Source organism: Cephus cinctus, unplaced genomic scaffold (assembly GCF_000341935.2).
Source record: "Cephus cinctus unplaced genomic scaffold, Ccin1 Ccin1_scaffold0201, whole genome shotgun sequence".
Lineage (NCBI taxonomy): Eukaryota > Metazoa > Arthropoda > Insecta > Hymenoptera > Cephidae > Cephus > Cephus cinctus.
Window position 1 is genome coordinate 22,392 of NW_014332921.1, and position 10,757 is coordinate 33,148.

A 10,757-nucleotide genomic window follows, 5' to 3' on the forward strand; every position below is an offset into this window, starting at 1 on the left:
CCCCCCCCCTCACAAATTGAAATACGTCACGTGACGATAGAGAAATCGCCACCTATTCTCGTGTAAACTGAGAATTTCTATTGTAGCGCTACAAAAAACCATATTTAAAACGCATCTGAGTGTTCTTAACGATCCGAGTTAATATTCAAGTTTACCTCCTCGTTCGCTATAACGGGTTGTCGTTAAATTCCTCTTAAAGGAAATTATATCTATATTAAGTGCGCGTTTCCCTATATATTTCAAAAGTAAGCGATCCACTTTCAAATATACCGTAAAACGTCGGTAAAGCGCGAGACAGTGAAGTCTGCGTTTCCATTACGAGCTCTTATATTATTATTTTTTTTTTTCATGTCTTTCCCAGCTGCAATTCCTACCGGTAAACAGGCACGTTGGTGTAGTCAGACAATAATGTGCCTGAAGGGAGATACCGTGTGTACAAAAAAAATTGACTTGAATAAAACTTTTAGCTTAACATATATATATATACCTATATAATGGTTCCTTTACGCAATAAATCCTTTCAGGTCATTTAAACGGAAGCATCACTCACAGTAGGAAAAACTACCCTAAACTACCCCCGCATATGTATACACAGAGGACGAAATGGCCACAACGCGTAGCAAGGGTGTGACCGCACATGGCCTTTACAGGGGCGTATAAATTAGCTTGTTCATTTGGAGGGTGCCCCGGTGGAAACCTCAAATATATGTTTCTCTATCAGAAGGGTTTTACTCGCCGTAAACGACCCACCCTTACAGGAATACCGTAATCAGGTAAAGCCTAATTGAAGTCCAAGGGCTGCTCTCTCATTCTCAAATCGAATGGCATAAGATTTACGTGAAACCACCCTTTTTTTTACTGATTTCTTGGTACACATAAATATTATTACAAAATATAATTCAACTCACCCCGCTTTACGTCTCGCCACGTGTTCGTGATTTCGTCGAATCTGCCTCGCGCAATTGGTGTTCAACATGAATTCCCCTTCACATCGCTATGCAATGGCAGCTGGTTCGATCTGAAAAAAAGAAGTTACCGTATTAGGCGGGGTTAATAAAAACAAAATATTCAACAGAAAATCGAGAAATTTTTTTGGTTTTGAATCGTTACGTCATACCTGTGCAAATACTGTGCAACGTGCGTATGGTATATCGAGGTGGGATTAAACAAAGTTCAACTGTACTCAAAATAGCAATTGCAACTCTAGCACGGTTTCGATGCGAATTCCGCGCGGCGGTTGGATTCTATTAATTTTAAGGGTGCAAAATGCACCTGGAGCTTCCAGCACGTGACACCGTACGAGCCGCTCGTTTTCATCTGCACGCACTCCCAATCTGCACTGTTAAAACGTACGTGCAATATGGCCACACGTGGTGAACATATGGAACGAATATTCGGGACGTATCCAGAGAGATGAGTATTGCGTTCGCGGAAACGTACGTGGAAAACGCCATAAATAGGTAAACATAAAGTTTATGAATCACGTGGTGATCTACATCGAAGATTCTACACGTAAGAACAGATTTCATTAGCGAACATAGATTCGCGTATGTCAAGATTACACATATTTTGTATAATAATAATGTGTTATATACATATATAACGTGAAAGGTAATAAATTTACAGCATATAAATTGTGAAATTGTATAAGGGATGTTTTGGGGGTAAAACGTCATTAAAACGTCACGGAGGTTGCTAAGGGTGGCTCTAATACGCGCTATCGTCATTACATAACTTATCGCTTAATTCTCAATGGGCGACAACAGGTTCGGCAGGGTCGAGGTCGAAGATTCGCATTCTTAAAATTAAATCAGTCATAAATTTCGGAATCTTCTATCTCCTAATGCGGTTACCCCGCAGCGTCGTTAGCCTGGTATTCTTACAGGAGATAAGGGTGGCTCACGAATTTCCACCCCTGCGCATTCTCGCCCCTTCGTTTCTTTCGAATAACTCTCATTCTCCCGCGCACCCCTAATTCCGTCGCGATTCCCCCGAACATTTCTCATTGGACGTCCACGTGAAAACACCCCATGACGTAATTACAAATGACAGGGACAACCCCCAAAATCGACACCGAGCATTTTTTAATTTCGTTTTTTTTTTAATCTTTTTTTTTCTTAATATGGCTAAATACTTTCCCTGTCAATTTCCACCCTAGTTTTCAACCCCTTTCAAATTTAACTCTATCCCTCTCAAATCATCCCTTAGTAGCACGTGACTTGTATTATTCTTTTACTCCGATCATCCAATACGATATATGCATACATACGTGTCTTATATGCAAACGGGGACGTTTATTAACGACCGAGAAAGGGAAAAAAAAAATATGTCGGCCAAGAAAACTTGACTGATGGAGAACAGGATATCCGGCGAACGTCCTTGGAAATCCAATGGAGCCAGGGTTCATTTATCCGCGCACTCTGATTCGCGAAGGGTAAGTTAAAGTTGCCTACTACGAGACCATATTTCACTTCTCTAACCGAATTCATTATTTTATTGGCCAAGGGAATTGGATTCGTTTCATCCCCCAATCCTCGCCCTCCTTCCATTTTCGACTTACGTTTCAAAATGCGCTATTCGTACATGTTACACGATATTACCAGATCTCATTAGTTCACGTATATACATATGTACATCATACGGCATATCACGTATATACTCAACCATATAGATATCTATCTACACCTTCCGTATAGTTACGTAACAATGTGTGGATTTCGACACCGAACCCGAGCAGCTATTCCAATTTGTCTATCCCCGCCAGTACGAGACGAGAGGAACTCGTCGACTCCAATTACGTCACAGACTACCGGATATCGCATTTCCACTAATTTCAAACTTTCATTAACAAATGGATGGAATCATTTCATCATTTTTTTTCTTTCAATTTTCAGCAAAATTCATATCACGAAATTCTTAGCATTTACGCTGTAGATACGAAGATTGTTTTTTTTTAATTTTATTTAAATTTCACTCAGTGAGCCCCTACTTGGCGAATCCTATTTTCATTGTTAGGATTCACAGGACCGGCAAACTTCTCTCGTCCTAATCCCCTTTCTCTTTGGTCCAGGACGCATCTTTGCTTTATATTTCATCCACGTAGGTCCACACACGCGTGGACGAATGGACTCTATCCCTTTTCACGGTTCGGACGAACCAATTTTCTCGCTCGTCACGGAGATCGACCCACCGCAGAGTCTGCCCGTGGCTGACCGCACACAAACTCTTGATAGAATTTAACTTCCGATCGGGTCCGTCCTCACGTGCCTTTCAGTTCTGCCAACCCCAGAGAATTGGCCAATGGCGAGGATGGAGGGCCCGTGCTGAGTTTCATTCTATAAACGATTGTGCGTCCCGGCGGAATTTCTTTCAGTGCCTCCTTGTAATTACGAGATGGCTAGCAGATTTTTCGTTTCATCGATAAATCGATTTACGATATTTATTGATATCGACAGCTCTACGGACGACTTATTGACAGTTATCGATGTTGACTTGTCGATGAGTTATTTTTGCATTAAAATTATTTTAATTGATGTGTTATAGGCTGGGGTTGATATTGAACATCGGTATTGATAATAAATCGATTAGTTCGATATAATTAAATTTATTAGGTTAATTGGTATTTAGTTGTCTTGCGGGTCTGTTGGGGTGTTTTTGAAAATTTTGGGAATGGAAATAATTATTTGTGGCGTAGGGTGAGATTGGTTGTCATGTGAAAAAAATAATTTTGGATAAAAGGGATAAAAGTGGATTCGACGATGATAACGGGTTGTTATCGGTTGTCTTGGAATTTTTGATCGATGAGAATTTTATATTTTTCTCCGAGAGTCCTTCGAAGAAGATTATTGCCAACCGGTAGTTATTTAGACGAAGTAACACTATTATCTTATCAGTCCCAGGTGTGATAACATCCTTTAATACATTAACCCCTTGACGAGGAGATCGAACGAGATATTTAGCGATATTTCAGCCGAGGAAGAGTAGGTTTATATACGGGGGACTACGGATAATTAAGGGTAGTACTAAAGCATGTCGAAGCCACAACTACCCCTAACGCTAAATCACAAATTAGCATAAGGACTGAAACTCTCGCACGGTTACGTTCGACAATACCTGGAGAAGGGAGAGAGATGAAGGAAAAGCCATAAGGGTAGAAAAAAATTAACACGAAATTTATTTAAACGTCAAACCAGCCCCTTCGATACGTTCCGTAATTGACGTGCGTTCGAGTTATTTCGAAAACCACACGTGTCGTGCACGGATCGAGAAAGGGGCAAAAAAAAGAAAAAAAATGGAGAGTTCATAACCAACACGGGAAAGAAAAGAGGAATATAAAGAGGGTGGTTCTCTACCGGCAATCCCACGCGGTACTTCATCCCCCCGCAGCTACGAACCTTCTACAAGCTTATTTTTCCAACCCTCTTAAGGCCGGAATACACTGCGGCGAATTCAACGTATTCGCAGTCTCAACTTTATATCCACTGCCTACAGTCGTCACGCCTGAACCTTCCCTCTGGTTTCTAATTAAAAAAGCAACCCCTATGTATATGGAACAGACACCATGCGAATTGCAGCCACCTCAGTTTCTCTCCGACTATTCCAGTTATGTCAGAGTCGTTTATACCTACACACACTGTACCGTATGTCAGATTCAAACTGGGACACCGGAAGTCGCCGGCGTGACAACGTAACAAATTTTACATCCATAAAATTGTGCAAATTTGAAAAAAAAATTCTTTAACGCATTTACTAACGTCAGAGTCATTTTAAAGAAATCAAAGTAAAAATTGTGAAGTAATTTTTTTTTTCTAAAATTACCCATTCCCTGGCATGACATCCTTTGACAATTAACAAAAATATTTTATCGCCCCTCACGGTCGTGATAAGGATGATAACGACCGATGATTAATAATTTTTTGAAAAATTAATTACTTTCAAGTAAGATAGTTTTATCAGTTGCGTTGCCCGAAGTACCACTGTTACCAGTTGGTTAGATAATTTTAGCGACACCCTGTATACATTACTATCGTACTATCGCCAGACTATCCTCAAGTGAATTTACCCAAGCTACTGAAGACGGGGCCGCTGGAGGACCTCTTGGATACTTGACCAGCCTTCCTTGTTATCCTCGACGATAACTCACCCACCATCATCCTCTCGTGTGCACGAGAATTGCGTAACGAAATCAGCGAGCTATTTATCACCCTTCTAATTAATTGATGCCCCGAATGGAAGCAAAAGGAATCCGTTCTGGACTCGAGATAGCGTGTCAAGAATAGAGAAATAAAATTTATGTACATAGAGAAACTCCAACCCCCAAGACCACGTGGAGCTTGCATATCATCCCTTGGACATGGTCGAATTCCTCGAGTATATATTTTCGCTAATAAATACACACACGCAAAAGTACGCCCTGTATATTTTTTTTCCCATTTTTTTATAAATTTCAAGTTCAGTGCATCTCATTCGTAACGCGCAGAAAATTCTGAATATAAAACCAAATAGCGCTGGAGCGGATCCGGAATTCATGAACACCCTATATTATATTACGGATCTTTATGTCCGAGGGTATCTCACCCTTAAACTAACCTAACCTCACTCGAGCAGCAATATGTATCACCTCGAACCCCTTGCCAGTAGCTTAGCCTTATATCCTTCATTCCGTCGTCATAATTTAAGAAATGGTGCAGCTAGAGCTTCATCCCTTTCGTCCTCTTTTTCGCACCCCCGTTAGATCCCTTCGACGTCTTACAGAGCCGCCCCTGGTGCGAAATATAGTGCGGCAAACTCCTGATCGAAAAATAGCCATTTTTCATTATTTCACGGGAACCACCTATTGCCGCCTGCTCCAATAAAAACCTTAGCCATCGGGTGACGCGAATCGAAATTCAGGAGGGTCGCTATGCCATAAATCGTGAACTACGTGAAATTATGTAATTGCGGAATTTTTTTCTGAGGGCACTTTTTTGTACTATAAACTACTGTAATATCGTGAACCTCGCTGGTAACGACTGGAAATGACGTTTACGAAATTTGGAAAATTATATTTCGATATTAGGTTACGGTTCAGGGGGTCGAAAATATTAACAGAAAATAGTATCTTTCTGCATGACGATAAGGATGATAATAACATAATATTGTTATTAGCGCAAGAGCCGACCTAATTAATATTCATAAATTTCATCGAGATACACACGTGACTAATTTTATTCCAGATCGGCAGTTTTCATATCGCTACACACTGGAGCTCTGTATTACTCGAATTATTGGGTTGAATCGTAAATAAATTTTATTTTTGAAATAAAATTTATTTACCTCCGTCGAAACTTGCTTGAAACTTGCTTATTACTCAATCCAACAAATATTACCGGTTACTAATATATCGATAATTAATTATTTCCATTACAAGTGTTTCTCCACGAGAGCAGAAAATTTCTAATTTCAGAAGAGTAGTCAAACAATGAAAATCCAACATGAATTGACCGTCGATTATTCGTAAAATAATTTAAAGTGCTAAATTTAAGAAATTTATCGGCATGGATATCACTCGACCGTGTATTTTGAATTTATTAAAATAACAAACTTAAATAACAACTTACAGAACTTTTTACGATTTATAAAGTTTATTCATTTAAATAATTAATTACGATGCATAATACATATCTATAGTGACACCATACAAAATCGGTATACACTGTTGTATATGTACGTCAACGTCATCGAAAGCTGTCAACCATAGTATCCAAATTGACTGGTGCACACTAAGGGTAGTAAGGACTGATGTCACCAACCCCTATTGAACTCAGCTTGTTACGCTCAATGTATCGGGAAATGCCGATAACACTCGATCACTCGAATACCAAAACCGATTCACGTCTCTACGGGAGCCATTTCTAGTGGCTTACTACACAAACGAAAAGTAAAGAGGGGCTGCTCCCGTCGAGTTCAAGAAAAAAGATAGAACGGGGATTGGTAGCATCGGAATTAGGGGAGAGATACGAGTCAAACGAAAGAAACATTCGAAAACCAATATCAATCTGTCCCACTCTAATTCATCGGTATATACAGAAAGTCATCATTACTTCTTACTTGACAAACCAAAAGTAGATTCAAGCTTTTCGTTCCCTTTAACTTTCGATATGCCGCTGCTTTTCTACATACGTGTGTGTGTATTCTATGACAAGCTTAGAGGGGAGTGAGGGGTTGAAGGGGGGGGGGTGGTCGAGAGCCGATTGAAAAAAAAGTTGGCCTCGTTACGGCCCTGAACAAAATAAAGCTCACGATTTGTGCTCGCAGAGTGACTTTTAACGTGGACGTTTGAATTAATTTCTGTTTTTTACGGCTCTTCTCGCCGAAGCTTTTTTTCTATTAAGCTCAACTTTTTTTTTACACACGTTCGCGAGTACTCGAGGACGGCAATGGCGCCGATAGGATGCCATTAATGCTTCTACAAACAGGTAAAGTACTTTACACCCTATACGGTCAGAGGGCTTGAGAAGCTTTTTTTTACGTTAAGAAAAAGTCTAAAAGCTCTATGTTCGCCAGTCTTTAAGAAGCTCGAGCTCAGGAGGTTCGGTGTTTCAGAAGTTCCGGGGTAGGACGTTGGTAAGGTAACCGAGAGCAGTGTCAATATGGATGAAGATCTGAAGGGAGAGCTTTTAAGTGCCAGGGAAAGCACGGTAGAGCTTTGCGTCGAGGCACGAAGCCAAGCTGCACATTATAGCCAGCTGGAATAACAATTATCTGTAGCTTTGCTGTGCAGCCAAACAATTGTATTACAAAGCTTACGTATATAGTGCTTATATATATATATATATATATATATATATGTATACATACATAGTATGGCGGTTCAGAGTCGCCTTGATAAAAGCACTACCGATATAAGCTCTCATAAAGCTCACTTATACGTACTACCATCGTTACTAACGTGATTGAGTTTACCCGACCGAGCTTCAAAGAATTTGACAACTTTGCGAAATTTCTCTGTACAATTGTATAAATTAAACCGTGCGATACATCAGGAGTTTTGAGCTTTTCTTACTTCTGGCAAAATAAGTATAAAGTTATGAAATATCCAGCACCGTTAGGAGACCGACTGTCTTTCCCTTTGACTGAAGAAGACAATTTTCACGCTACTGTCGCTACGATATCTGTTTCGGCGGTAAGCAGCTTACGTCGCCATTCGCGAAAGCTTTTTGCGTGTCTCTCCGTATCCAAGCGTCTGTGATACCAACACAGTGATCCGTGAGTAACGGTAACCCTGATGTATCGACGGATTAGTACTACCCCCCAGGTAGCATCCCTTATGGGATCTTACGCAAGGGTGAATTTCGCTTTTCTGGCATTAACGAATTTCGCTGCAAGCTCCGACAGCATTTTCTTTTTCTTCCGATTGTTATTTATGGTCCTGGATAATCCGAAAACAAATTCTAAAAAAGCACAGAGCACGCGACGAAGAACCGTAGATCCGATTAAAATTTTAAGTATATACAGACAATTTTTCGGCCTTTAATCGTAAACTGATAGGATTAATATCCGGCGAGGGATAAGAAATGGCGTAAAAGCTCAAGCCGGGATAGACTAGCTACGGCCTTGAAGCAGAGAATACTGATGTGGATTAACACTTGGAGCTTAATGCTATATATAGTCGGCGGCTCAGAGGCGTCGCCTGGTTGGCCCGATGACGTCGACGGCGCCTGTCGTCCCGACGCCTAGGCTTGATGAAGTCGACGAAGCGTCGAGACGCGATAGAGAAACTTTCCGATAAATCTTCACAGTGGTACGTAACTAAGAATCTTTCTTTCTTTTTCGCAAAACAAATAAAAGCTTCCCATTCATCAAGATAAATAAGATTTATGACTTATTTAAATATCAAATTTACTTGGTCCATTATATTTGACATTTTCATGTGCGATTTATTCATGAAACATAGCATAAAAATTGTATAACAAGTGTATTGCTAAGCTACCGATAGATTTTCAAATGTAAAGCTTCAACAGCTTTCACGAAATGCAGCCGTTAATCGATAGCAATAAAGCTCTGGTTGATACCTACACATATAAATACAAGTAACTACCAGAGCCATTTCGAGTATCGATATTGTAATACAAATTTTTCATACATAAAAAATGGCAATGGTGGTGGGGGGGGGGAGGGGCAAGTACAAAGTATAATTGGCACCACATTTCGCAGCTTATTCGTACAGAAAATGATCTAGCGGCGAGTCCCAATTTGTTCGCAACGATACGATAACGATCAAAAAAAAAAAAAAAGGCAAAATCACGATAAAGTCCAGATAAGAAGAAAAAAGTGATTAAAAAATTAAACCTTTCAGATATAATCCCATAAAGGAAGCGATTGTTTACGTCACGTAAAGGGACGTCCAATGGAACAATGGCCGAATCCAATTCTGACCATAGATTCGGCTTATATCTGAGCCACGTTAGGGTTAACTCTGCCTGACTATACCCTTGTATACCGGGTGGCCCTCGCAGCCCACACTCCCCCAGTCATCCATCCCTTGTGTTCCAGGTACTCGCATTCAGCAACCCAGTGCCTCTAACCATTCGCCTATAACCACCCTTATACCCAGTTGTCCTTCCTATCTTCCGCACAGCATCCCTTCTCTCATCTGCCCCAACGATAACCACCGACCCTCTCCCGCCCTTTCGTTGGCATCTCCGTCAGATCTACCGACAGACGGGCGAACCTCCCCACCAACCCCACTACCCTATACACTTGGGTAAACACAAAGAGAATCAGAGATAACACGACATTACATTACATCGCCTCCGAGATATCTGAGCATCTTGAGCTTATATTATCCCGGGACGCCATTGTTGCCCGACAGGGCTACAGTGTTTTTGCCCGGAGCCAAACGAAAGCTTTTCCAAAATGCTACCATACCCCAAAGCTCAAGGACGTTGACATTTTTACTTTCACGGGATGACAGTGACCGCTGTTAAATAAGATATTCGGCTATTCCTTACATCCCGCGAAGAGTAAGATCACTGGGGGGAGGGGGAGGAGGGGGGGGATATTTCGGACACGTGTTCCAAAGAGTTATAGGGGTTGTGAAAATTTCTTATAAAAAATACATATACCAATCGAATTTTCCTTTACACCTCATTACGTAAAAAGAGAGGGTAGGGAGAGGGACGAAAATAAGGGTTGGTCCTTTGATCGTAATGAAAATTCTAAGTTTTCGCGATAACAGTTACTTTTCGATAAGGGCTGTGCCAACCTAACCCAACCCGTCTAAAATTACACAGGTATTCATTCTAGTTACACGAAAGCTTACTGGATAGCCAATTGCTTCTTCCACTTATTCTCTTCCGCTATCTTCCTTCTCGCCCTGCCCCAAGACTCCCACACGCTATCTCTCTCTCTCTCTCTCTCTTTCTCGTTTCCATTTCATTATCTCCCATCTCCAGAATATCCTCCCGTTCTTATTTCTCTCTCGGAAATTTGTTTATTCCCGTTTGCGCGTCCCGCTACGTCTAACCCAGCGGGGATACGATCCACTGGCAGCAACCCCCCCGTCCCCCCAAGCATCCCTTATTTCCCAGGTTAAGCTGCCAAATTGGCCACCATTTCTCATGCGAGGAGGACGAGAATAAAGTAGAAAAATCGTTAGGGGGTAGGAGGGTAGGGGAGGGGATTCGTGACGTCGGAAGCGCGAGAGCAAATCTACAGATGAATTCAGTCTAAGGGAAGGAAACTTGAATGAAGAAAAAAAAGACTCTCCCCCCCCC

The 10,757-nt window shown here is 41.1% G+C and overlaps 1 protein-coding gene across 2 annotated transcripts in view; it reads right to left on the reverse strand.

Annotated features, from left to right (window-relative positions):
* Nucleotides 1–10,757, reverse strand: part of LOC107264883 — an 88,985-nt gene that overhangs the window by 20,751 nt on the left and 57,477 nt on the right. For both annotated transcript variants that reach the window (XM_025082077.1, XM_015733660.2), the window contains one exon: nucleotides 909–1,018. The gene's annotated coding sequence lies outside the window, so the exon portion shown is untranslated. The remainder of the gene's footprint in view (nucleotides 1–908; nucleotides 1,019–10,757) is intronic.